Raw genomic sequence first — 27410 nt, 5'->3', positions numbered from 1 at the left:
AGCCAATATGTCTTTGGAGTGTGGGAGGAAACTGGAGCACCCAGAGAAAACAAAAGCAGGTCACGGGGAGAACGTTAAAACACCATACAGACAGCACCCATAGTCAGGATGGATCCCGGGTCTCTGGCGCTGTAAGGCAGCAACTCTACCGCTGCGCCACCGAGCCGCCCTAAATGAGTTTGAGCGGCAATTTGATAATGATTATGAGCCACCAAGAATAAACGTGACTTTATAAAAGATTGCAAAAGCCAAACTAAAGACCTCGAGAAGAATTAACCATGGGTCAGAATAATAGCCCAACAAATGTTTCATAGTGCATGAATGAATGAATGAATGAATGAATGAATGAATGAATGAATGAATACGTTTATTGGCCAAGTATTCACATACAAGGAATTTGCCTTGGTGCTCCGCCCACAAGTGACAACATGACATAGTCATGGAGTCATAGATTAATTCAGCAGGGAAACAGGCCCTCCATCCCACTGCTCAGTGCTGGCAGTCCACCGCCATTTTAGAAGACATTTAAATATAAAAACAAGGTAAAACAAGGCAATATGATTTAAGAGGGACATTTGAACAGTGACATTAAAACTTTGATTAAAAGCAGTTATTTCATTCAAGAGACATCGTCAAATCGATTCCATGCAGCACATGATCAAATGTTAAATTATTAATCCAACAAAGCACTTCAAAGTACATATGTTTATGTATATACAGATATATATATATGTATACACATATCCTTCTGCAGTTGTACAGGGCCATAGTGAGACCACACTTGGAATATTGTGTGCAGTTATGGTCTCCAAATTTGAGGAAGGACATTCTTGCTATTGAGGGGGTGCAGCGTTGGTTCACAATGTTAATTCCCGGGATAGCGGGACTCTCATATGCTGAGAGAATGGAGCAGCTGGGATTGTACACTCTGGAATTTAGAGGGAAGAGGGGATCTTATTGAAACATTAAAGATTATTAAAGGTTTGGACACGCTGGAGGCAGGAAACATGTTCCCGATGTTGGGGGACTCCAGAACCAGGGGCCACAGCTTAAGAATCAGTGGTAAGCCATTTAGAACGGAGATGAGGAACCACTTTTTCACACAGAGAGTTGTGAGTCTGTGGAATTCTCTGCAACAGAGGGCAGTGGAGGCTGGTTGCCTGGATACTTTCAAGAGAGAGCTAGATAGCGCTCTTAAAGATAGCAGAGTCAGGGGATATGGGGAGAAGGATTGTGGATGAGTGGACATGATCATATTGAATGGTGGTGCTGGCTCAAAAGGCCGAATGGCCTACTCCTGCACCTATTGTCTATTGCCATGTATACACACACACACACACTATCCAACACACACACACACATGTAATTTTCATTCACGCACACACACAAATATACATTTTTATACATTTTGGTTTCACCATTTAGAAATTACAGCAGTATTTATACATAGTCCCCCCATTTCAGTGCACCATAATGTTTGGGATACAGTAATGTCATGTAAATGAAAGTAGTTTTGTTTATTTATTTATATATATGTATATATATTAATATAATTAAAAGCCTCATCTTTACCACTTTCTGTCTGCGCTGTAAATTGATTTTAGAAAAAAATCCTAACATGTATCGCTGTGATTTTTGGCCATCTTACTCACAGTCGTCCTCCGCTGAGCCAGCCCTGAGGAATTTTCACATTGATGAAAAATAAAAAAGGTATGAGTGTTTAAAAAATCTTGAGATCAGCTGATTGGTCCTCTCGCCTGTCAATCACCACAAAGAAGGTAACGCCCCTTCCAGGGGGGGGGGGGTGGTGGTGGTGGTGGTGGGGCAGGACTATAAAACCCCGGATGCCTGGACGTGAGTCGGTCACTCTGCAAGATCATGATGGAGAGGCCACAATGGTCATTCTAAGCTGTCAATCAACTGAACTGTGAGTCTGCAACATACTTGCAATAAATGATTTGTTAGCCCTTAATGACTATGCCATGAGTTGTTCGGCCTGCTGACCTGCCTGTGCTTGAAAGTGCAATGCTTAATTGAAAATGAAATGAAATGAAATGAAAGGAAACGAAATGAAATGAAATGACAATGCCATGAGTTGTTTGGCCTGCTGCCCTGCTTGTGCTTGAAACTGCAATGCTTTATTAGGTCCGACTGTGTTTGGAAGGAATAAATGCTTTATTAGGTCCGACTGTGTTTGGAAGGAATAAATGCTTTATTAGGTCCGACTGTGTTTAGTCCAAAAGTCCCGCTCATTTTGTGACTTGAGCTTAGTGGACAGGTCGCGCTGATTGCATAATTTCCGGTGAGTGCAGAGGTCATGGTGATTGCGTAATTTCCAATAAGTGCAGAGATCACGCTGATTGTGGAAGTACCGCTGATTGCGGAAGCCCCACAGTGGAGAGGCCGTGCTCAGCCATGTGAGTAGATTCAAGAAAGCTGTCATATATATGGTGTGTGAGTCAGTGGGTGTGAGTGTCAGTGTCAGTGTGAGTGTGTGTATGTGAGTGTGAGTGTGTGTGAGTGTATATGTGTGTGTGTGTGAGTGTGTGTGTGTGTGTATATGTGTGTGTGTGTGAGTGTGTGTGTGTGTGTGTGTGTGTGTGTGTGTGTGTATGAGTGTATGTATGAGTGTGTGAGTGTGTGTGTGTGTGTGTGTGTGTGTGTGTGTGTGTGTGTGTGTGTGTGTGTGTGTGTGTGTGTGTGTGTGTGTGTGTGTGTGCGTGTGTGTGTGTGTGTGTGCGTGTGTGTGTGTGCGTGTGAGTGTATGTGTTACTTGCAATTGAGGGGAGGATTGTGCTCCACCAATAGAATATAGAACAATACACCACAGGAGCAGCCCCCTTCGGCCCATGATGTCCGCGCTGAACATGATGCCAAGATAAATGAATCCCCTTCACCAGCACATCATCCATATCCCTCCAAACCCTGCCTCCCCAAAAGCCTCTGCAATGCTACTCTTGTATCTGCCTCCACCACCACCCCAGAGATGTGTTGCACACACACGCCACTCTCTGTGTAAAAATCTCACACAAAAAATAAATAAAACGAGACGTTTATATTTTGCCCCAGACACGCTGATTGGAGGCTGCTTTTATGGAATGATATATGCGGACAGCACAGTAGTACAACATCCTGACCACAGGTGCTGTCTGTACGGAGTTTATACATTCTCCCTGAGACCACACGGAACTTCTCCGGGTGCTCCGGATTCCTCACACATTCTAAAGATGTGCAGGTTTGTAGGTTAATTGCCATCTATAAAAATTGTCCCTAGTGTGCAGAATCGATCTAGTGTATGGGTGATCGCTGGTCGGTGTGGAATTGGTGGGCCGAATAGCCTGTTTCCACACTGTATCTTGAAAACTACAAACTGAACTAAACTAAACTTGGTGTTTAAGAAGGAACTGTAGATGCTGGAAAGTCTAAGGTGGACAAAAATGCTGTAGAAACTCAATGGGTGCAGCAGCATCTATGGAGCGAAGGAAATAGGCAACGTTTCGGGCCGAAACCCTTCTTCAGACTGATGTGAGGGTGGGGGGGCGGGAAGAAGAAAGGAAGAGGAGGAGCCAGAGGGCTGAGGGAGAGCTGAGAAGGGGAGGAGACAGTAAGGACTACCTGAAATTAGAGAAGTAATTGATCAGACCGCTGGGGTACAAACTGCCCCAGCGAAATATGAGGTGCTGCTCCTCCAATTTCCTTATAAACTTGGCCTTTAATTCCTAATCCATAGATTTCTGCAATGTTATAAACATACAGAGCACTGGTTATAAAAGTTATTAGTTTGAAAACTATTCTTTAACTCTCACACGTAGAAAAACAAAAATATATATTTTTTGCTCTGCTTCCCTTCGTAGGATAATATCCAAATATTAATATCCAATTGGAAATCAGTCAGCCTAATGCTCTGTAACAGTACTCCTGCAGTTGGAAGCAACATTCAAATAGACTAATAAATCAAACCAATATTAAGAATATGTAGCTATTAGGGGACGGGAGGGATGTCGTGCATGGTTAATGGCACAGTAACAAAAATATCAACAATGATTTTGTAAAATGACTCCTGAAACATTAATATTGATTGGAAAAGCTAGGCAATACAGTGAAAAAGCATTTGCAGATGCATGCACCGTGTATGGTAGAATCTTTCATAGTGGTGTCATAATGATAATCTGTTCCTTTACTCTCATCACTTGGCTAATAATACAAAATTAGCGCCTGTTTCAATCATCAGAAAAATAAATGCTTTGAGATGTTGTCTGAAATTTGCACATGTGGAGGAACTTCATATTTATTTTTGTTTCGTTTTGTTTATTGTCACGTGTACAGATGCTTCCCGTTATACGATGGTGCAAATGCAGCGAGCCGCAGCTCACTTCCAGTCACGTGATCAAATTGTTTTAAATTTGTTTTCGGCTTACGATATTTTCGATTTATGATGGGTTTATTGGATCGTAGGTCGATGGAGCACCTGTACAGTGAAAAGCTTTTGTTGCGTGCTAACCAGTCAGCAGAAAAACAATACATGATTACAATCGAGCTATTTACAGTGTATAGATACATGATATCGGAATAACGTTTAATATGATCATGGTTGCTCATTGACAATAACGTTTAGTGCAAGGCTAAGCCAGCAAAGTCCGATCAAGGATAGTCCGAGAGTCATCAAAGAGGTAGCTGGTAGTTCAGCACTGCTCTCTGGTTGTGCTAGGATGACTAACTGCTGAAACCTCAGTCTGACATGTTCTTATGCAGCTTTAATTTCTATACATACTCACGTTATTAAATAAATGTAAAGGAAGATTAGTTTTTGTGCATTATTGCACGTTTTTATGCCAACATAAGGATGTTTGGTGGCATCTATTGAAGATTCCTTCATATTATTGACAATTATTTGGGGTGAAATCTGAACTTCAAATTAAATAGTAATCAAGAAATAATCCAATGTCAATGCTAAATTCTTAAAAGTAAATTGTGGATGTAATTCAAACATGATATGTTGATAAGCTCATAGGTTCTAGGGGCAGAATTAGGCCATTTGGCCCATCAAGTCTACTCTGTCACTCAATCATGGCTGATCTATCTTTCCCTCGCAACCCCATTCTCCTGTCTTCTCCCCCATAACCCCTGACTCCTTAAGGTACTCTAACCCAACAATTCCAATGTTTTAGTGCACGTGCAGAAAAGCGCAGTTGCATAGTAGTAGAGTTGCTTCCTAATGCCCCTGTCCCACTTAGAAAACCTGAACGGAAACCTCTGGAGACTTTGCACCACACCCAATGTTTCTGTGCGGTTCCCGGAGGTTCCCGGAGGTTTTTGTCAGTCTCCCTACCTGCTTCCACTACCGGCAACCTCCGGCAACCACCTTCAACTAGCATCGCAACCGGCTTTGAATAAAAAATTACCGATTTTTAAAAGGGCAACCTATTTTTAGTCACGGCCGATTTTGAATTTTTTGAAATAATCGCCGTATCATAGAAGAAGCGGAAACCACTTTCGACCATTAGGGAGACTGACAAAAACCTCCGGGAACCGCACGGAAACCTTGGGTGGGGCGCAAAGTCTCCAGAGGTTTCCGTTCAGGTTTCCTAAGTGGGACAGGGGCATTACAGCACCAGGGACCGGGGTTTGTCTACGGGTGCTGTCTGTACGGAGTTTGTAAGTTCTCCCCGCAACCACGTGGGTTTTCTCTGGGAGCTCCGGTTTACTTCCACACTCCAAAGACGTACAGGTTGGTCGGTTAATTGGCTTCGGTAAAAATTGTAAAATTGGCCGTCGTGTGTAGGATAGTGCTAGTGTACGGAGGTGAACGCTGGGCGGCGCCGACTCGTGGGCAGCAGGGACTGTTTCCGCGCTGTATCTCTAAAGCCCAAAGTAAAGTCTAAAGTCAGTGCCGTCTTGTGGCTATATATAGCCAGATATGCATCGAGCGTGAGAGGTAAAATTAAACAAATACTTCATGCCAGCAAAAATGAAACAGTTTTATACCTGCCACCCAAACATAAACTCTAAATCACTACATCAGGAACCCAGGAACCACAATTTGGCAGTTACTTAAAAATAATTCCAGTGGAACTGCATTTGCATTTTAAGGGAATCAACAACAACTCCAAATATAGACACAACATGCTGGACTAACTCAGGGGGAAAGGCAGCATCTGTGGAGAGAAGGAACGGGTGACGTTTCAGGTCAAGAGATGCAGAGATGCTGCCTGTCCTGCTGAGTTACTCCAGCATTTTGTGTCTATCCTTAGAGTAAACCAGCATCTGCAGTTCTTTCCGACACACAACAACAACTCCAGCTTTGCAGACACAAAAACCTTTCAAATAGCCAGCAAGCAGCAATCTGGGCAATCCAGCAATTATGTTTATTTCCCTGTTAACAATATCATACCTCTGGATCATAATAATTGCACAATTATAACAGAGCAGATCAGCATTTTCATTTTGGCACAGTGACCTCTACCCTCCATTCTGATGGAACCATAGCTGTATTTATATTATGATTTATATTGAACCCAACCCTAGTTAAAGATAATAGCAACTAATTGAAGTTCAAACTATTAACATTGTTAGAGCCTTTGACATGCAGTGGGCCACAACATGGCAATTAACATAGGAGCAAATGAATCATCCTACCACAACCAGAGAGCAAGTGCTGAACTACTATCTATCTCTTTGGTGATCCTCGGACAATCTTTGATCGGACTTTGCTGGCTTTACCATGCATTAAACGTTATTCCCTTATCATGGCTCCCTGAAAATGGCTTGATTGTAATCATGTATTGTCTTTCCTCTAACTGGTTAGCACGCAACAAAAGCTTTGCACTGTACCTCGATACACGTGACAATAAACTAAACTGAACTGAAATGGTTGGTGACATTTTTGCCAGCTGAATAATTGTGTTTCATAATATTTATCCTCCCTCTGTTACAGCAGGTTTTGATAAGGAGACAAGAAACATGCTGGGCCTTTTAGGGCTGACATAGAACAGCTCAGGAACTGACCTTTTAGCCCCCAGTAGGTTTAGACTTTGGAAATACAGTGCGGAAAAAGGCACTTTGGCCCACCGAGTCCATGCCAAGGAGCAATCACTCCGTACACTAACACTATCCGACACACCAGGGACAATTTACAGTTTTACTCAATAACTCTATGGCAAGAGCAAGACTATATATTTTTACGGTGAGAGTGACATTTGGCTTCTGTAAAATTGTTCCTGGTGTGCAGAGAGTGGATGAAAAACATAGAAAGAAACACAGAAGCATTAAAAAGTGGGATAATGTAATAATAATAATAATGGATGGGATTTATATAGCGCCTTTCTAATACTCAAGGCGCTTTACATCGCATTATTCATTCACTCCTCAGTCACACTCGGTGGTGGTAAGCTACTTCTGTAGCCACAGCTGCCCTGGGGCAGACTGACGGAAGCGTGGTTGCCAATCTGCGCCTACGGCCCCTCCGACCACCACCAATCACTCACACACATTCACATACATTCACACACAGGCAAAGGTGGGTGAAGTGTCTTGCCCAAGGACACAACGACAGTATGCACTCCAAGCGGGATTCGAACCGGCTACTTTCCGGTTGCCAGCCGAACACTTAGCCCATTGTGCCAACTGTAGCCCGAATTTTAAGAAAGGCGGGAGAGAGAAAACAGGGAATTATAGAACAATTAGCCTGACATCAGTGGTGGGGAAGATGCTGGAGTCAATCATAAAATATGAGATAGCCAAACATTTGGATAGCAGTAACAGGATGGGTCCGAGTCAGCATGGATTTACAAAGGGGAAATCATGCTTGACTAATCTTCTGGAATTTTCTGAATTTTATAACAAGAGGAATCGAATATAGGAGCAAAGAGGTCCTTCTGCAGTTTTACAGAGCCCTAGTGAGACCACACCTGGAGTATTGTGTGCCGTTTTGGTCCCCTAATTTGAGGAAGGACATTCTTGCTATTGAGGGAGTGCAGCGTAGGTTTACAAGGTTAATTCCAGGGATGGCGGGACTGTCATATGCTGAGAGAATGGAGCAGCTGGGCTTGCACACTCTGGAGTTTAGAAGGATGAGAGAAATAGTAGAAATAGTGTGAGTGAGTGATCAATGGTCGGCGTGGACTCGGTGGTCCAAAGGGCCTGTTTTCACAAAACAGGCCCTTTAAGCAAAATTAAATTTAATTTAGATTTCTCTAAACAAAATGTAATTTAATTTGAGTTGGCACTGAACTCGGCCAAACCATCATGAGCATACAGGGGAGACGGGCAGGGGACTGAGCACACGACTAGAGTTATAGATCCGGGTGGTCATAGAGTCATACAGTGTGGAAACAGGCCCTTCGGCCCAACTTGCCCACACCGGCCAACATGTCCCAGCTACACTAGTCCCACCAGCCTGCGTTTGGCCCACATCCCTCTAAACATGTCCTATCCATGTACCTGTCTAATTATTTCTTAAACGTCGCAATAGTACCTGCCTCAACTACCTCTTCCGGCACCTCGTTCCACACGTCCACCAGCTTTTGCGTGAAAAAGTTACCTCTCAGGTACCTATCAAACCTTTCCCCCCCCCCTCACTTTAACTCTATGTCCCCTGGTCTTCGAGGAAATGTCATGACCAATTCTAACTGATTGAAGTTTGCTGGTCTGAATGTCCAGAAGCCAATTGCGGATGAAGGCCCTAACACCAAGGTCCCGGAGTTTAGAGGTGAATTTATTTGGTGTTATGATGATAGAGGTGGAGCTGGATTCAATGAATAGCATCCTGACATCAGTGTTCTTGTTGTCATGGTGAGGCAGATCTCAATGTAATGCAAGGACGATGGCACTTTACATTCATATATGTACAAACCTACGGTAATTAAAGATCACTGCTGTCCATTAAACCTGAATGCTTTATCTTAAAGCATATTTGACATTTGACTTTTCTATTATTTTTTATCAAATCGTTTTAATGTTTTTGATCGCAGGAATTGAGTGGGTTAGCATATGATGAGTGTTTGACGGCACTGGGACTGTACTCGCTGGAGTTTAGAAGGTTGAGGGGGGACCTTGTTGAAACTTACAGAATAATGAAAGGCATAGATAGAGTGGATGTGGAAAGGATGTTTCCGCTGGTGGGAGAGTCTAGGAGCAGAGGTCACAGCCTCAGAATTAAAGGGCGCTCTTTTAGAAAGGAGGTGAGAAGGAACTTTTTTAGTCGGAGGGTAGTTAATCCGTGGAACTCATTGTCACAGAGGGATGTGGAGGGCAAGTCGGTGGATATTTTTAAGGCAGCGATAGACACATTCTTGATTAAAACGGGTGTCAAGGGTTAAGGGGAGAAGGCAGGAAAATGGGATTAGGAAGCAGAGATCAGCCATGGAGTGGACTCGATAGGCCGGGCTTCTATAAATTCACCCTAGTATGTAGGGATAACATAGAACTAGCACTGCATAGGTGTCGACTCGAAACGTCACCTATTCCTTTTCACCCGAGATGCTGCCTGACCCACGGAGTTATGCCCCTGTCCCACATAGGAAACCTGAACAGAAACCTCTGGAGACTTTGCGCCCCACCCAAGGTTTCCGTGCAGTTCCCGGAGGTTTTTGTCAGTCTCCCTACCTGCTTCCACTACTTGCAACCTCTGGCAACCACCTGCAACCTCCGGGAACCGCACGGAAACCTTGGGTGGGGCGCAAAGTCTCCAGAGGTTTCCGTTTAGGTTTCCTAAGTGGGACAGGGGCATTACTCCTGCTTTCTGTGTCTATCTCAGGTGTAATCATTGGTCGGCGAGGATGCAGCAGACCAAAGGACCTGTTTCCATGCTGTGTCTCTAAACCAAATTAAAAGGTCTGTTTGCTTGCAGTGGAAATAAAATTGATCACAGGCTGAAGCGTTTTGGAAAAATAAACCTAAAATACACATAAATGCAGGAATTGGCATAAGGACTTGAGTTAACTAGTGTGATTTGATTGAGTGATTTTTACTGCCACAGCGATCATTAATGTTTCTTACTGCATTTCCGCAGGCGGATGACTGCATAAACGTGAAATGTAAAGTTGAAATATTTCCATTATATGTGGGTAATCAGGCTTGGATTTTATTTGCTCTTGCCATTTGATGTTTTTGTAGAGAATGACATGGATATACATAGAAACATAGAAACATAGAAATTAGGTGCAGGAGTAGGCCATTCGGCCCTTCGAGCCTGCACCGCCATTCAATATGATCATGGCTGATCATCCAACTCAGTATCTAGCAATGTTACAAAATTTTGAGATTTTAAAAATCAAGTCTGTAATTTATCCCATCAGATAAAGCATAAAAATAAGTTTAATTTGACACCTAATTCACTTTCATATCTCAAGTATTTAAAAAGTTATGGCCATTTTCATACTCGGAAATGAGCATCTTGTTCCCTATTGATTTTCTATGGACATAACAAAAAAGCTGTGATCGTGAACAGTCAAAAGCCCATAACTTTCTTGAAAATTAAGAGAACTGAATGAAATTTTCAGTTATCATAGATTGAAGCATTCTGAAATAAATATAAAATAATCTTACTTGGATGACCTGAAATTAAAGCATATAATTAGTTAGTTACCTAATTGTAGCTAATTTCAGACTTCAATTACTAGATCTAAACATCTATCCATTTCTTAATAAATGATTAACATTTTTAAATAGCCTAAATGTCCAAATAATATTCACAAATAATTCACAATAAAACATGATTTTTAAATCTCATTTACATTAATTTATAGGCCAAATGGAAGGAATTTAGTGCTCAATTGCTGTAAATAAATGCCCATTTAAATCAGCTTTCCAGTGGGTCCCCGTGGAACGCGCTGGTTTAGAACGTTCACATTGCGGTAGATTTGTGCCCCAAATGCCGAGAAAAATACTGCGGGATATAATGGGCCCAAAATGAGCTTCTCGCAATATTAAACTTTGTATAAAGGGTTCTTTAGAAGCCCTTTTTAATGTAAAAATATACAGCCTAACTTCAGATATTTGTTTTATGAGACCCTGCGGTTGCTGGCGGTCGCGGGTTTAGAGATTGATTTTTAAACTACTATAACTATTATACGAGGCCTTTAAAACTAATAATAGCTTTTGTGACGGGGTCTTCCAGCGATTTTTCGTTAATAATTAACTAGGCTGAACATCTTCGATTTGAACAGCCTAGAGAAAATCGCGTTTTAAACCCGCCCCCCTCTAAACGGCGCCAAAATCGCGCACACCTGCAGCGGCAGATTTTCAACGACGCTTCAGGTAGGCTTTGCAACATACCTACAGTATCCCGTACCTGCCTTCTCTCCATACCCTCTGATCCCCTTAGCCACAAGGGCCACATCTAACTCCCTCTTAAATATAGCCAATGAACTGGCCTCGACTACCCTCTGTGGCAGAGAGTTCCAGAGATTCACCACTCTCTGTGTGAAAAAAGTTCTTCTCATCTCGGTTTTAAAGGATTTCCCCCTTATCCTTAAGCTGTGACCCCTTGTCCTGGACTTCCCCAACATCGGGAGCAATCTTCCTGCATCTAGCCTGTCCAACCCCTTAAGAATTTTGTAAGTTTCTATAAGATCCCCTCACAATCTCCTAAATTCTAGAGAGTATAAACCAAGTCTATCCAGTCTTTCTTCATAAGACAGTCCTGACATCCCAGGAATCAGTCTGGTGAACCTTCTCTGCACTCCCTCTATGGCAATAATGTCCTTCCTCAGATTCGGAGACCAAAACTGTACGCAATACTCCAGGTGTGGTCTCACCAAGACCCTGTACAACTGCAGTAGAACCTCCCTGCTCCTATACTCAAATCCTTTTGCTATGAAAGCTAACATACCATTCGCTTTCTTCACTGCCTGCTGCACCTGCATGCCCACTTTCAATGACTGGTGTACCATGACACCCAGGTCTCGCTGCATCTCCTCTTTTCCTAGTCGGCGATGTTTCAGGTCGAGGCTCTTCTCCAGGGGAGAGGGAGATTGGAGATTAGAGATGGCAGTGCTGGCTCGAAGGGCCAAATGGCCTACACCTAATAATAATAATAATAATGGATGGGATTTATATAGCGCCTTTTTAATACTCAAGGCGCTTTACATCGCATTATTCATTCACTCCTCAGTCACACTCGGTGGTGGTAAGCTACTTCTGTAGCCACAGCTGCCCTGGGGCAGACTGACGGAAGCGTGGCTGCCAATCTGCGCCTACGGCCCCTCCGACCACCACCAATCACTCAACACACATTCACACACAGGCAAAGGTGGGTGAAGTGTCTTGCCCAAGGACACAACGACAGTATGCACTCCAAGCGGGATTCGAACCGGCCACCTTCCGGTCGCCAGCCGAACACTTAGCCCATTGTGCCATCTGCCGTCCCACCTACACCTACACCTACACCTATTGTCTATTGTTTATTGAGATATGGGTGAGGTGTGAAAACAACAGATCAAAGCAGACGATGTTCAAGGAAATGTTGAATGGTTCATTGTTAGCTGAGGGGAAGCGGACAACGAGGCATAGAATCAGTCAAATTAATCAGGAGGACAGTGAAACTAATTGGGGAACTAGGGTGGGGGAGGGATGAACCGGGTCTCTGGTCCTGTGACATATTCAAAATATGCATCAAATGGACCTCTGTGCAAAGAATCAGTACCGTTACTATAATGGACAATAGACAATAGGTGCAGGACAATAGGTGCAGGAGTAGGCCATTTAGCCCTTTGAGCCAGCACCGCCATTCAATGTGATCATGGCTGATCATCCATAAATACAGATTTAAATGAGTTGATAAAAATAATACAAAAGATGGTCAAACCTCAAACATGGATTAAGATCACTGTGCAGTCATACAACAAATTGCTTATTTTCAAGGAGAAACATGGAACTGCAGATGCTGGTTTACAAAAAAAGGACCCAATGTGCTGGAGTAACTCAGCGGGTCAGGCAGCATCTCTGGAGAACATGGATAGGCAACCTTTGGGTCAGGACCCTCCTTCAAGACTGATTTTCAGCCCTTGAGAGGCTTCAGTTCAGCTCAGGTCAGGGTAGTGGTTCACAGGTGCGGCACAGTGGCACAGCTGGTAGAGCTGCTGAATCACAGCGCCGGTGACTCGGGTTCAATCCTGGCCTCGCGTGCCATCTGTGCGGAGTTTGCACGATCTCCCTGTGACCGAGTGGGTTTCCTCCGGGTGCTCCTGGTTTCCTCTCACATCCCAAAGGCATCCGGGGTTTGTAGGTTGTAGATGGCTTATGCATGCAACCAAGGGGCTGCCTTTGCTGGTGGGGCGCAAGGCTGTTGCAGGTTGAGCAAGACGAGACACGGTCCCGAATGTACTTAGCCATTCCAGGCCGGTAGAATTGGCACTGTGCGTGGGCGATCGTGGCATCAACGCCCGGGTGCCCGCTGTGGGCCACGCTGTAGTACTTGTCATACAGGGAGGAGGGGACCATGACCTTGTGGCCCTTAACAATAACACCGTCTTGGATGACCAGTTCGTCGCGAACCAGGAAAAAAGGCTGTGTCTCTGCAGGCGCGCTGGCGCACTTGCTCGGCCAACCCCCTTTAATCTTCTAAGGGGAAGGATGTAGATGGCTTATGCATGCAACCAATCACATAGCTACCTCAGCCCTACTAACCCCGCCTTAGGTATCATTTAGAATAACGCCTGCTTCTCCTTCTGCGCAGTACAGTAGCAGACTGGAGTCAGTGACCACGCATGTATCGTTTAACTCTCTGTCCTTATTAAAGACTGTTATAAAGTTACGCGTGTGTAATGATTCATTTACATAGGTTAATCGGCCCCGGATGCAAAGGTGGGTTAACACAGAACTAGTGTGAATTGGTAATCGCTGGTCGGCGCTGACTCGATGGGTCAAAAGCCTGTTTCCATGCTGTATCTCCCAACTTAACTAACAATAATAATAATAATAATGGATGGGATTTATATAGCGCCTTTCTAATACTCAAGGCGCTTTACATCGCATTATTCATTCACTCCTCAGTCACACTCAGTGGTGGTAAGCTACTTCTGTAGCCACAGCTGCCCTGGGGCAGACTGACGGAAGCGTGGCTGCCAATCTGCGCCTACGGCCCCTCCGACCACCACCAATCACTCACACACATTCACACACATTCACACACAGGCAAAGGTGGGTGAAGTGTCTTGCCCAAGGACACAACGACAGTATGCACTCCAAGCGGGATTCGAACCGGCTACCTTCCGGTTGCCAGCCGAACACTTAGCCCATTGTGCCATCTGTCGTCCCAATACAAAGCAAGGCACATGCACGTCCCTGTGAGTACAAACTCGGCCTCCTCAAAACTGCAGACGATGTCTTCCTAATCACAAACAAAGTTAGGTTTTACGTGAGAACATTGAAAATCAAAATAGTAGATAGTCTACGTTCATAAGTTCATAAGTGACAGGAGCAGAGTCAGGCCATTCGGCCCATCAAGTCTACTCCGCCATTCAATCACGGCTGATCTATCTTTCCCTCTCAACCCCATTCTCCTGCCTTCTCCCCATAACCCCTGACACCCGTGCTAAACAAGAATTTAGTTATCTCTGCATTAAAAAATATCCATTGATCTGGCCTCCACAGCCATCTTTGGCAATGAGTTCAACAAATTCACCACCCCCTGAGGAAAGAAATTCCTCCTCATCTCCTTCCTGAAGGAGCGTCCTTTAATCCTGAGGCTCTGACCTGTAGTCCTAGGCTCTCCCACTAGTGGAAACATCCTCTCCACATCCACTCTATCCAAGCCTTTCACTATTCAGTAAGTTGCAATGAACTTAGTCTTCTAAACTGCAGTGAGTAGAGGCCCAGTGCTGTCAAACACTCATCATATGTCAACCCACTCATTCCTGGGATCATTCTTGTAAAACTCCTCTGGACACTCTCCAGCACCAGTACATACCTCAGATTGCCCCAAATTGCTCACAATACTCCAAATGCAGTCTGACCTGCGCCCTGATGGAGCCTCATCATTACATCCCTGATTTGTATTCCAGTCCTCTCGAAATAAATGGTAATATTGTGTTTGCCTTCCTTACTACCGATTCAACTTGCAAATTAACATTTTGTGAATCTTGCACCAGCACTCCCAAGTCCATTTGCACCGTCTAGATGAGAACATGGATGTGAGGACACTGAAAAGTTAAAATGGTAGATGATCAGACTATCTACCATTGTGATCAAAGCCTTCAACAAGGTCATGTAGCAGGTGCATCTGAAAACAGTGGAAGAGACCTATAGAATCGCCAGTTTCATTAAATCAGCAAGGCAATGAAAAATGGATCATAGAAACTTCGAAAATAGGTAGAGGAGTAGGCCATTCGGCCCTTCGAACCAGCACCGCCATTCAATATGATCATGGCTGATCATCCAAAATCCAGTACCCCGTTCCTTTTTCCCCATATCCCTTGATTCCGTTAGCCCAAGGAGCTACGTCTAACCCTCTCTTGAAAACATCCAGTGAAATGCCCTCCACTGCCTTCTGTGGCAGAGAATTCCACAGATTCACAACTCTGGATCGGACAGATTTTATTAATTTTCTGCACAGAATCCAAAGTAATGTGGAGAACATAGAACGTAGAACAGTACAGCACAGGAACAGGCCCTTCTGCCCCCAATGTCTGGCACCACATTGTGGCAGTTACTATCACCTACCAGTAGAAGCAAGAGGAATGGAACCAAGGCAACCATTGTGGAATTCCTAAATATCCAGGAAATATGAATGGAAAACAATATAATACAGATGCCTGAAATAGTCATAGAGTCGTACAGTGTGGAACAGGCCCTTTGGTCCAACTCATCCATGCTGACCAAGATGCCCCATCCAAGCAGGTCCCATTTGCCCGCATTTGGAGAAAGGAATAGGTGGCATTTCGCATTGAGACCCTTCATCGGGCTGAGAGTCAAGGAAAAGGGAAACGAGAAATCCCTTCTTCAGACTACATAACATGACTTGATTTGACTTGACTTAGCTACTGTATGCATATAGTTTAGTTTAGTTTCGTTTAGAGATACAGCGCGGAAACAGGCCCTTCAGCCCACCGAGTCAGCACGGCCAGCGATCCCCACACATTAACACTATCCCACACACACTGGGAACAATTTACACATACACCAAGCAAATTAACCTACAAATCTGTACGTCTTTGGAGTGTGGGAGGAAACCAAAGATCTCAGAGAAAACCCACGGGGTCACCGGGAGAACGTACAAACTCCGTACAGACAGCACCCATAGTCAGGATCGAACCCGGGTCTCTGGTGCTGCAAGCGCTGTAAGGCAGCAACTCTACCGCTGCCGCCCATATTTGCAACATAGTTCTTCACTACAATCTGGAACAGTTCAGATTCGAAAACCAAGAGAGGTTCATTCATCTTGTGCATCATCTCCATAACAGATTGCTAAATAGAATGAATGAAGACAGAGTGCCATTTAGGCTTCCTACTATATCACTAATGCGATCAAACAATTATAAGTGCTTGCAGCTAAATGCTTCTGATGAAAATTCATTGACTACCAAAGCAATTTGAGGACTTTTGGTTTCTATGTAATTCCTTTGGACCATACTTCAAAGCTTCACTGAATAAAACACAATAATAAAACATTTGGTGGGCTTTTGCACAAAATCTGTAGAACTACCAAAGGGTAGTAAAACACAACGTTTGGAAGCCAGCACAGATAGGGGGACCTCATTCAACTTACCGAATAGTGAAGGCCTGGAAAGAGTGGATGTGGAGAGGAGTGGGAGAGTCTAAGACCAAAAAGGCCATACCTTTAGAATGGAGATGAAGAGGAATTTCTTCAGTCAGAGAATAGAATAGAATCTTTAATTGCCACGCAACCAGGGTTGGTGGTATTTGGGTTCGGTACATGATGGTACACTGCTTTTGTTACATACCACTAATAACACAGATCACCGTAATAAAGGGCATCCATACCACATCACAAATCACAAATCTCACCAACAATACATAGTGCAAAAGAACAAACAAAGACCATAGACAAGACACTGTATACATCAAAGTCATATTATTGTCTGATTATTGGACGGAATTGAGAGTTCTTATTGCTGAGGGGAAGAAACTGTTTTTAAAGCGGGTGGTTTTAGTAGCAAGTGACCTGAGGCGCCTCCCCGAAGGGAGAGACTGAAAAAGGTGATTTGCTGGATGGCAGTGGTCCGAGATGATCTTTGGTGAATCTGTGGAATTCATGATCAGAGACAGCAGTGGAGGCCAAGTCATGGGGTATTTTTAGAGCGCAAAGTGAACGATTCTTGATTAATACGGGTGTCAGGGGTTATGGGGAGAAGGCAGGAGAATGTGGTTGGGAGGGAAAGATAGATCAGCCCATGATTGAATGGCGGAGTAGACTTGATGGGCCGAATAGCCTAATTCTGCCCCAATCACATGAAATTATGCAGATAGGTTTGGCCTCATGAACCTGTCAGTGATATGATAAAAGTTTGGAGAGGATAGGTCTGTATCCAGTGCCATTGACAAGGCTGGGAAGGGATTCAAGTTCAAGTTCAAGTTCAAGTGAGTTTATTGTCATGTGTCCCTGTATAGGACAATGAAATTCTTGCTTGAAGGGTAAGATTCTGAACAGTCCCTGTATCTCCAGTTTTGATACATGCCATTGCAAATGGGTAAAGTACCTCAATGTGTCTTTGTGATTTCCAAAGAGGGCGGCCATGGTGACGCAGCAGTAGAGTTGGTGCCTTGCAGCGCCGGAGACCCAGGTTCGATCCTGACTACGGCCGCTGTCTGTATGGAGTTTGTACATTCTCCCCGTGACCTGCGTGGGTTTTCTCCAAAATCTTCGGTTTCCTCCCACACTCCAAAGACGTACAAGTCCGTAGGCTAATTGGCTTGGTAAATGTAAAATTGTCCCTAGTGTGTGTAGGATAGTGGTAATATGCGGGGATCGCTGGTCGGCGCGGACTCAGTGGTCCAAAATACCTGTTTCCACGCTGCAACTCTAAACTAAACTAAACTAAACTTAAGATAACAGATATTTCACTTCCTTTTTGCATCATCTCTTCAAAAAATTGAGATCTGGTGGAACTCATATCTTTAAGAGGAAAAGCTATCAATAATTTCAAGTGGAACAACGTAATTTTAATGGTAATCAAGCGTAATGAAAATGAAGAGGGAATGTTGATTGGATTCCAATGCCGTCAATAGTGACTTTGTTCCAGCAAAGAATATGACCTCAATGCCTATTTCTCTGCACCTCCCCTGCCTTTGATGTTGTTAAGAGCAACACATACCATCAACTTATAACAATGTATGATTGCATTCTGAACAGTCCCATCAACTCCATTATCGTATTTAGGTTTAGGTTTAATAATGTCACATGTACTGAGGTTATAGAGACATAGAGTCTTATAGTGGGCCTTTTGGCCTCTTGCCCACACCGACCAACATGTCCTAGCTACACTAGTCCCACCTGCTTGCGTTTGGCCCATATCCCTTTCAACCAGTCCAGTCCATGTACCTGTCTAAATGTTTCTTAAACCTCTTGATAGTACCAGTGAGGTACAGCGAAAAGCTTTGTTTTGCATGCTGTCCCAAACAGATCAAATCTACCATACATAGACACAATCAGTTCAAACGTAAGTACAACAGATAGAGCAAAGGGGAAGATGCAGAGTGCAGAAGACACTTCTCAGCATTGTAGAGCATTCTAGTGCGTCAGTATTATGGACAATGTCCACCCCCCGCAATGGGGTGAATCGGACAGTAGTCCTAGCTGTTCCTGTCTTGTGGTGCGCACTTTCAAGCTTCTGTACCTTCTGCCAGGCAGGAGCAGGGAGAAGAAGGAATGACCAGGATGGGGCAGCCCTTTGATTATGATGACAAGTCTTTCCTTAAGGGCCTGTCCCACTTGGTGAGTTTTTTCGGCGACTGCCGGCATCATTGACTGATGTATCAGGTCATCGAAGAATTCGCGGCGGCGACGTGGCGTGACGACGCATTGGCGCGCGGTGTTTTTTCAAGTGTCGCAACATTTGTTTTGTCACCGCTGGATTTTGGAATGGTCAAAATCTTTTGACGATCCTGATATGACGCCGGCAGTCGCCGATAAAAATCGCCAAGTGGGACAGGCCCTTGAGTCTTTCCCTGCAACTTGTTCATCCAGAACCTTTTGATTTTGTATTGCCATTAATCTTCACCAGAGGGGTGAGTGGTAAGAAGCAGTTAGACGACCGGTACATATCTGGGATGGAGGGGGAAACCAAAGCACTTGAAAGAATCTCGCATGATCAAGCATAGAACCTGTTCAGACAGCAACAGAATTGCTGCCCATTATGCACCAGTGTTCCCATCACTGGTCACCTGTGAGCATTCAAACAGCTATCTCTGCATCCTTCCCTTTGTCTCACTTCTCTCTTTCATCCCTCCTGTCCGTTTGTTTCACACCCCAAACTGTCTTTTCTTTCCATTCAACAACTCCAGTTTCCCCCTTTGAAGTTGACGGTCTTTAGTTTTGTCGTCACTTGCAACAAAATCACCAGAGCTGCGGATGAATGAAAGAGCAGAGTCACTGACGGAGCTGATAGCCAGGGACAGCTTGCCTATAGCTCCGTGGAGACATGTATTATTCATGGCAGCCTCCAGTTTCTGCACCTGAATCAAGAAACAAGGTTCAATGGGTCTGAAAGATTTCAACATCACTGCGCTACACTGAAACAGGAACAGAATTATAATATTACATTTACACAACATCTGAAATGCAACCTAAAATAGAGATCAAGAGCTCCACATTCCTAGGTGGGAGCAGGAACGAGGACGAGGCATTTGAACCCTCCACACTAATTGTACAGATTCCATCAAAAATAGGTTTGACCCAGTATTAACTCAGTTCAGGGTGGCACAGTGGCGCAACGGTGGAGTTACAGTGCCAGAGACCCGGGTTCGATCCTGACTACGGGTGCTGTCTGTACGGAGTTTGTACGTTCTCCCCGTGACCTGCGTGGTTTTTCTCTGACATCTTCGGTTTCCTCCCACACTACAAAGGCATACAGGTTCGTAGGTAACCCCCTGAGTTACTCCAAAAGAAAGACATTCTTGCCGTAGAGGGAGTACCGAGAAGGTTCGCCAGACTGATTCCTCGGATGTCAGGACTTTCATATGAAGAAAGACTGGATAGACTCGGCTTGTACTCGCTAGAATTTAGAAGATTGAGGGGGGATCGTATAGAAACTTACAAAATTCATAAGGGGTTGGACAGGCTAGATGCAGGAAGATTGTTCCCGATGTTGGGGAAGTCCAGAACAAGGGGTCACAGTTTAAGGATAAGGGGGAAATCTTTTAGGACCGAGATGAAAAAAACATTTTTCACACAGAGAGTGGTGAATCTCTGGAATTCTCTGCCACAGAAGGTAGTTGAGGCCAGTTCATTGGCTATATTTAAGAGGGAGTTAGATGTGGCCCTTGTATGGAGAGAAGGCAGGTACAGGATACTGAGTTGGATGATCAGCCATGATCATATTGAATGGCGGTGCAGGCTCGAAGGGCCGAATGGCCTACTCCTGCACCTATTTTCTATGTTCCTATGTCTATGTTTCTAAAGGTTAATTGGCTTGGTATAAATGTTTAGTTTAATTTAGTTTAGAGATACAGCGTGGAAACAGGCCCTTTCGATCTTTGGGTCCGCGCCGACCAGCGATCCCCGCACATTAACACTATCTTACACCCACTAGGGACAATTTTTACATTTAACAAGCCAATTAACCTGCAAACCTGTACGTCTTTGGAGTGTGGGAGGAAACCGAAGATCTCGGAGAAAACCCACGCAGATCACAGGGAGAACGTACAAACTCCGTACAGACAGCGCCCGTAGTCGGGATCGAACCCGGGTCTCCGGCGCTGCATTCGCTGTCAGGCAGCAACTCTACCGCTGCCCCCACCGTGAACACCGTTATTTGCCTCAAATTAAAAACGTCTGAGAAAGATGGCATCAGAGCTAATATATTAGCTGTAAACATCTGATCCAGGAGCTAATATTCTTCTGTTGTTGCAGGTTCCTGGGGCAGAGTTAAAGGCAGCTTTGTATTAAACTCATATTATACTCAATCAGTGAGAGTTTGACATTGGTACAAGGTTATTAAAGAATAAAGGTGATTCATTCCACAGTTCTCTTATCTATTCCATTAATAATCCTTTGTCTTGGTAAATTCAACAAGGAATACTTTTGTTTTCAAAAAGGCAAGATTTTCAAAGGAAGAAAGGTTTTGCATTCCATCAACTCCTCCTGAAGCCCGATACTTGAAATGCATATCATAATTTGTTTGGAGGAGGTTGTATGGCTTAGCTCAATTAATTGTTTGCTTAAAACAATGTGTGCAGATAAACTATTTCAGTAGCATCATTTGGTAACAAAGTTGGACTCGATAATGGATTTATTCCATACATGGAGGATTTTATTTGAAAATTTGATCAACTCTGTAACGTTTGCTTTGAATACTACTCAGAAAGTTACTTCATAAGTTTATAAGTGATAGGAGCAGAATTAGGCCATTCGGCCCATCAAGTCTCTTCTGCCATTCAATCATGGCTGACCAATCTCTCCCTCCTAACCCCATTCTCCTGCCTTCTCCCCATAACCCTTGACACCCGTACTAATCATAAATCAATATAAAGTTATTTACATTATATAGGTAATGACAGAACACGGATATAATTTGCATCCCACGTTTTGGCTGCGTAGTAACAAAGTGTGTCGGAAGGAACTGCAGATGCTGGTTTACACCGCAGATAGACACAAAAAGCTGAAGTAACTCAGCGGGTCAAGCAGCTCGAGAAAAGGAATAGGTGATGTTTCGGGTAAAAACCTCTTTTTGAAGATTAGACTGTAACCTGAAAGATTCCTGGGATTAGGGAGAGCTCAAATTGACCATCTAAGAACAAGCTGTGTGATTTCAATTTCTATAGCAATTAGCTTTATTTTTAGGTTAGTTGGTGTTTCGGCTTAGTTTCCATTCGGTTAGTTGGCTTCCACTTATTTGCTTTGGTTTCTCGTCCGTCGGCGCCACGTCCGGGTACCGTTTTGCTCACATTGCTCCATTTTCTGAGGAAGGACATTATTGCCATAGAGGGAGTGCAGAGAAGGTTCACCAGACTGATTCCTAGGAAGTCAGGACTTTCATATGAAGAAAGACTGGATAGACTCGGCTTGGACTCGCTAGAATTTAGGAGATTGAGGGGGGATCTTATAGAAACTTACAAAATTCTTAAGGGGTTGGACAGGCTAGATGCAGGAAGATTGTTCCCAATGTTGGGGAAGTCCAGGACAAGGGGTCACAGTTTAAGGATAGAGGGGAAATCCTTTAGGACCGAGATGAGGAAAACTTTTTTCACACAGAGAGTGGTGAATCTGTGGAATTCTCTGCCACAGAAGGTAGTTGAGGCCAGTTCATTGGCTATATTTAAGAGGGAGTTAGATGTGGCCCTTGTGGCTAAAGGGATCAGGGGGTATGGAGAGAAGGCAGGTACGGGATACTGAGTTGGATGATCAGCTATGATCATATGGAATGGCGGTGCAGGCTCGAAGGGCCGAATGGCCTACTCCTGCACCTATTTTCTATGTTTCTATGTTTCCCTGAGTTGGTTCGATGTTGCAAAGGTCACATCAGCACAGAGACCCACATTATGTCATCGATCAACTGGGAGAGTCTAGGACCAGAGGACACTCCCTCAGAATAAAAGGACGTACCTTTAGGAAGGAGATGTGGAGGAATTTCTTCAGTCAGAGGGTGGTGAATCTTTGGAATTCATTGCCACAGAAGGCTGTGGAGACCATCAATGGATATGTTTACAGCAGAGATAGGTTCTTGATTAGTACGGGTGTCAGAGGTTATGGAGGCAAGGTAGGAGAATGGGGTTAGGAGGGAGAGATAGATCAGCCATATTTGAATGGCGGAGTAGACTTGATGGGCTGAACAGCCTAATTCTCCTGTCACTTATAAACTGATGAACAGGATAACAATGAAACTTAAAAATAATGAAACAACTTCCATAATTGTGGGATTTTTCAAATGTTAGCAATTTCAGTAGTACTACAGTATTAAATAACACTCAATAGACAATAGGTGCAGGAGTTGGCCATTTGGCCCTTCGGCCATTCAATGTGATCATGGCTGATCATTCCCAATCAGTACCCCGTTCCTGCCTTCTCCCCTATCCCCTGACTCTGCTATTTTTAAGAGCCCTATCTAGTTCTCTCTTGAAAGTATCCAGAGAACCTGCCTCCAAGGCCCTCTGAGGCAGAGAATTCCACAGACTCACGACTCTCTGTGAGAAAAAGTGTTTCCTCGTCTCCGTTCTAAATGGCTTGCTCCTTATTCTTAAACTGTGGCCCCTGGTTCTGGACTCCCCCAACATCGGGACCATGTTTCCTGCCTCTAGCGTGTCCAAGCCCTTAACAATTTTATACGTTTCAATGAGATCCCCGCTCTTCCTTCTAAACTCCAGAGTGTACAAGCCCAGCTGCTCCATTCTATCAGCATACGACTTTGTTTTTGCTACCAAAGTGGATAACCTCACATTTATCCGCATTAAACTTCATCTGCCATGCATCTGCCCACTCCCCCAACCTGTCCAAGTCACCCTGCATTCTCATAGCATCCTCCTCACAGTTCACACTGCCACCCAGCTTAGTGTCATCTGCAAATTTGCTAACTTGACATCCAAAAAAAGTTGTCAAATCACTACTTGAATTATGCTATGAATATTACTAGGTCTGTTGAAGGATCACCATCAAATTAGTTTCTCCACATATAGATCAGCACAAAATCAATGGCATGAATTCAGTGCACAGTGACCTGCCTCGTTGACCACGAGCCTGATCACTGGTTAAAATATCTCTGATACAACTCAGTGACAAAGTTAATTTGATATTACTCAGTGAAATGTTCCGCATTTTTCATTAATAAAAAGTTTCAACATGAATGCAAGTTGTGTTATGTAAGAACAGCCACTTCCGTTTGCAAAACAAAAATCTTCCCAGTTTTGTTTTAGTTCTGAGATGTAACACTCTACATCCCAAAAAGCTGTCAAATCATTGCTTGAATTTTGCTATGAATATTACTGGGCCGTTGAAAGTAATTATCTCTCCCTACAACAGTACTAGGAGGTACATGTCCTGCTCTAGACAGTTTATCACTGGGAACTGCGATCTAACACAGCATGCTCAACTTCTTGGTGTGCCTACAGTGTGGGCCTTAATGAACATAGATCATAGATCATAGAACAGACCAGCACAGGAACAGGCCCCTTGGATCACAATGTCTGTGCCAGATACAATACCAGAATAAACTAATCTCATCTGCATGTGTGTAATCTAGATCCTTCTATTGCCAGCATAGCCATGGACATTGGTTACAAACGCTGCCTGACAAGAGCTAAGGGCATTACCAGAGCCCCCACACACCCACAATATGGACTGTTTACACTGCTGAACTCTGGGAGGAGGTACCGCAGCATGAAGAGCGGTACAACCAGGTTCTGCAACAGCGTCATCCCCCAGGCCATAAGACTATTGAACTCACAATCAAACCGAGGCTAGAACTTTCTTATACATTGCCACTTTTAAAAACTTTCCTACATATCTATTTTACAGAACTATGCACATGAAGTACTTTTTATGGACACACTAAGCACTTTTACTGATCGCCTGATATAAATGTTATATTCTGCTGCTACTTGAAGAGTCAATGCAACAAAATTTCGTTCAATGTGCACTTTGTCTATGTGTATACCTGAATGACAATTAAAGTTATATAAAAAAATAAAAATAAAAATAAATAAATAAATACCTCTTCAAGACCACTATCGTATCTGCCTCCTTGGCAATGCGTTCCAAGCATCCACCACACTCTGTGTAAAATACCTGCCCTACACATCTCCTTTAAGCTTTGCCCCTTTCACTTAAATCCCTGCACTCTAATCTGATATTTCCCTAATGGGAGTGAATTCCTTCCGACACATCTTCATATGCAGGAAGGAACGGCAGAAGCTGGTGCAGGTTCACACCAAGGATAGACACAAAATGCTGGAATAACAGAGTGGGGTCTTTTATGCTCTTTTTACAATATACAAATACCTTTCTATTGTCATAATAGATTGAAATATAAATGATGTAGTCTGACATATTGTGATTTTTTGCTCAAGTTCATTAACTGAATGTAAAGGATTTTAGTAAAGCCCCTGTCCCACTTTCACGACCTAATTCGCGACCTCTGACGACCTTAAACGACCTAAAGAAATCAAGGTCGCGGTAACCTACGACCTCCTACAACCTTCCACGACTATGTTTACGACCTCCTACGACTTAGTTGAGGACCTCCCACGACTATGAAGAAGACCTCTTTCGACTATGTTGAAGACTGGCTTCGACCATGTACGTTTTACTGCTGTTTGCAGTAGCCCTTTTGCTTCAGCAGCCTTTTAAGAAAGGCAGAAAGGGAAGAGCAAGGATGAAGAGGAAGCACCAGAAGAGGTCTCAATGGGTGAATGGAGATAATGTGATGGACTGTCCCACTACACCAGATGACTGGAAGAGAGTGGCGCTGGGCTTTGACAAAAGATGGAACTTTAAGCACACATGTGGGGCAGTGGATGGCAAGCATACCATTCTTCTCCCTGTCCCTGTACCCCTCATGTTCCTTATCGTACAGGATGGCATTCTGCTGGAACCATTCCTCAAGGTCTCCCTCCTGCTGCCTGGTGAAGGTGTAGGGCATAACCTTCCTCCAGCCCTCCCTCACCACCAATGGGGCATCTGCCTCTGATGCTGTGTCAGACACAGGAGAAAGGGCTGCTTTGCTGCCTTCAAATGAGGCAGTGAAGGATGGGGTGGTGGTGGGGACATATACTACCACCCTGGTCTCCTCCTCCAGGGGTCTCTCATGCAGAGCTACCTCCTCCTGCACTATCACCTCCTGTGGCATCACCTCCTGCCACTCCTCCTCCTGGGTGGGCAACACCTGCATGGCAGTTTTTATTGAGGGTTGTGCCCTCCCCCTGCGTTGCTGCCGTTTTGGTGCCATCTCTAAAACACGCGTCTACTCTCCAAAACACTCTCCAGCTATGAATGAACATGCCTTGGAGTGACAGAGGTAATGTTCTGCTGTTTAAATAACATTTTTTTCCTACTGACCTATTTTTCAACCCGGAGCTATTACCTTCGACTGGCTCCGACCACGTACGACTATCTACAACTTGCATCGCGACCTACTACGACCTACCTACCAGATACAAGATACATTTATTTGTCACATGTACCAGTTGGCACAGTGAAATGTGATCACCATACAGCCAAACAGTAAATTAAAGAACACAACACACGATAGAGTTCAACATAAAACATCCCCACACAGCAGAATCAAAAGTTTCCCACTGTGAAGGAAGGCACCAAAGTCAGTCATCTTCCTCTAATCTAATGTTCCCGATGTTCACCCGTGGCCGGGGTGATGGAAGACCGACATCGGGACTGGAGGACCTCCTCAGTGGCCTAGACATCCGAGTCGGGCACCTCCTACCGGAGGTTGCGCTGGGCGGAGATACAACGCTGGCGGCCCTCGGCAAATGGTCCCAGGACGCCGCGGTGTTGTTCAGCGCCGCCCGCGTTGGAAGCTCTCCAAATCACCGCTCAATGATGTTGGAGCAGCGGCCCAACGCTCTGGAGCTCCAAATGCGTATCTTGTTGTATCTTGTATCTTGAGGAAGACCTCCTACGACGTCATGGCGACCATGCTGCGAGTATGAGTCCGGAGCAAACTCGGCAGAGGTTGTGAATTAGGCCGTGAAAGTGGGACAGGGCTTAAGCTGAAAACAAAATCTCTGTAACCGATAAAGACATTGGCAAGGGATTCCTAACAAATTAGTTTCTCGGGATATTGATCACCAAAAAATCGATGGCATGAATTCAGTGCATAGTGAACTGCCTCGTTGACCACAAGCTTAATCACTGGTTTTAACATCTCCGATACAACTCAGTGGCAAGTTAATTTGATATTATTCAGTGAACTGTTCTGCATTTGTCATCAATATAAAGTTTCAATATGAATGCAAGTTTGTAATGTATGGACAGCCACTTTCGTATGCAAATCAAAAATCTTCCCAGTTTCGATATCGTTCTGAGATACAACATGGAAACAGGCCCTTTCATAAGTTCATAAGTTGTAGGAGCAGAATTAGGCCATTCGGCCCATCAAATCTACTCCACCATTCGATCATGAATGATCTATCCATCCTTCTCAGCCCCATTCACCTGCCTTCTCCCCATAACCCCTGACACCAGCGCACATTGACCCACCCAGTCCACACCGACCACTGATCACCCGTTCACACTAGTTCTACGCTATACCACTTTGGCATCCACTCCCCGACACATTAGGGGAAAA

General features: G+C 44.2%; 1 protein-coding gene and 1 long non-coding RNA gene across 3 annotated transcripts in view; one reads left to right on the top strand and one right to left on the bottom strand.

Moving 5' to 3' along the window:
• The window catches only part of grik2 (glutamate ionotropic receptor kainate type subunit 2), a 495196-nt gene that overhangs the window by 202015 nt on the left and 265771 nt on the right, over positions 1-27410 (bottom strand). The gene's annotated exons all lie outside the window — the stretch shown is intronic.
• Positions 1099-27302, top strand: LOC116973651. Its single transcript, XR_004412100.1, has 3 exons — positions 1099-1109; positions 4647-4650; positions 27166-27302. It is a non-coding gene; the product is annotated as an uncharacterized LOC116973651 (long non-coding RNA).

Source organism: Amblyraja radiata, chromosome 5, assembly GCF_010909765.2.
Source record: "Amblyraja radiata isolate CabotCenter1 chromosome 5, sAmbRad1.1.pri, whole genome shotgun sequence".
In the NCBI taxonomy this organism is placed as follows: Eukaryota; Metazoa; Chordata; class Chondrichthyes; order Rajiformes; family Rajidae; genus Amblyraja; species Amblyraja radiata.
The sequence above is the reverse complement of the archived record's forward strand: the minus strand, read 5'-3'. Positions and strand labels throughout refer to the sequence as shown.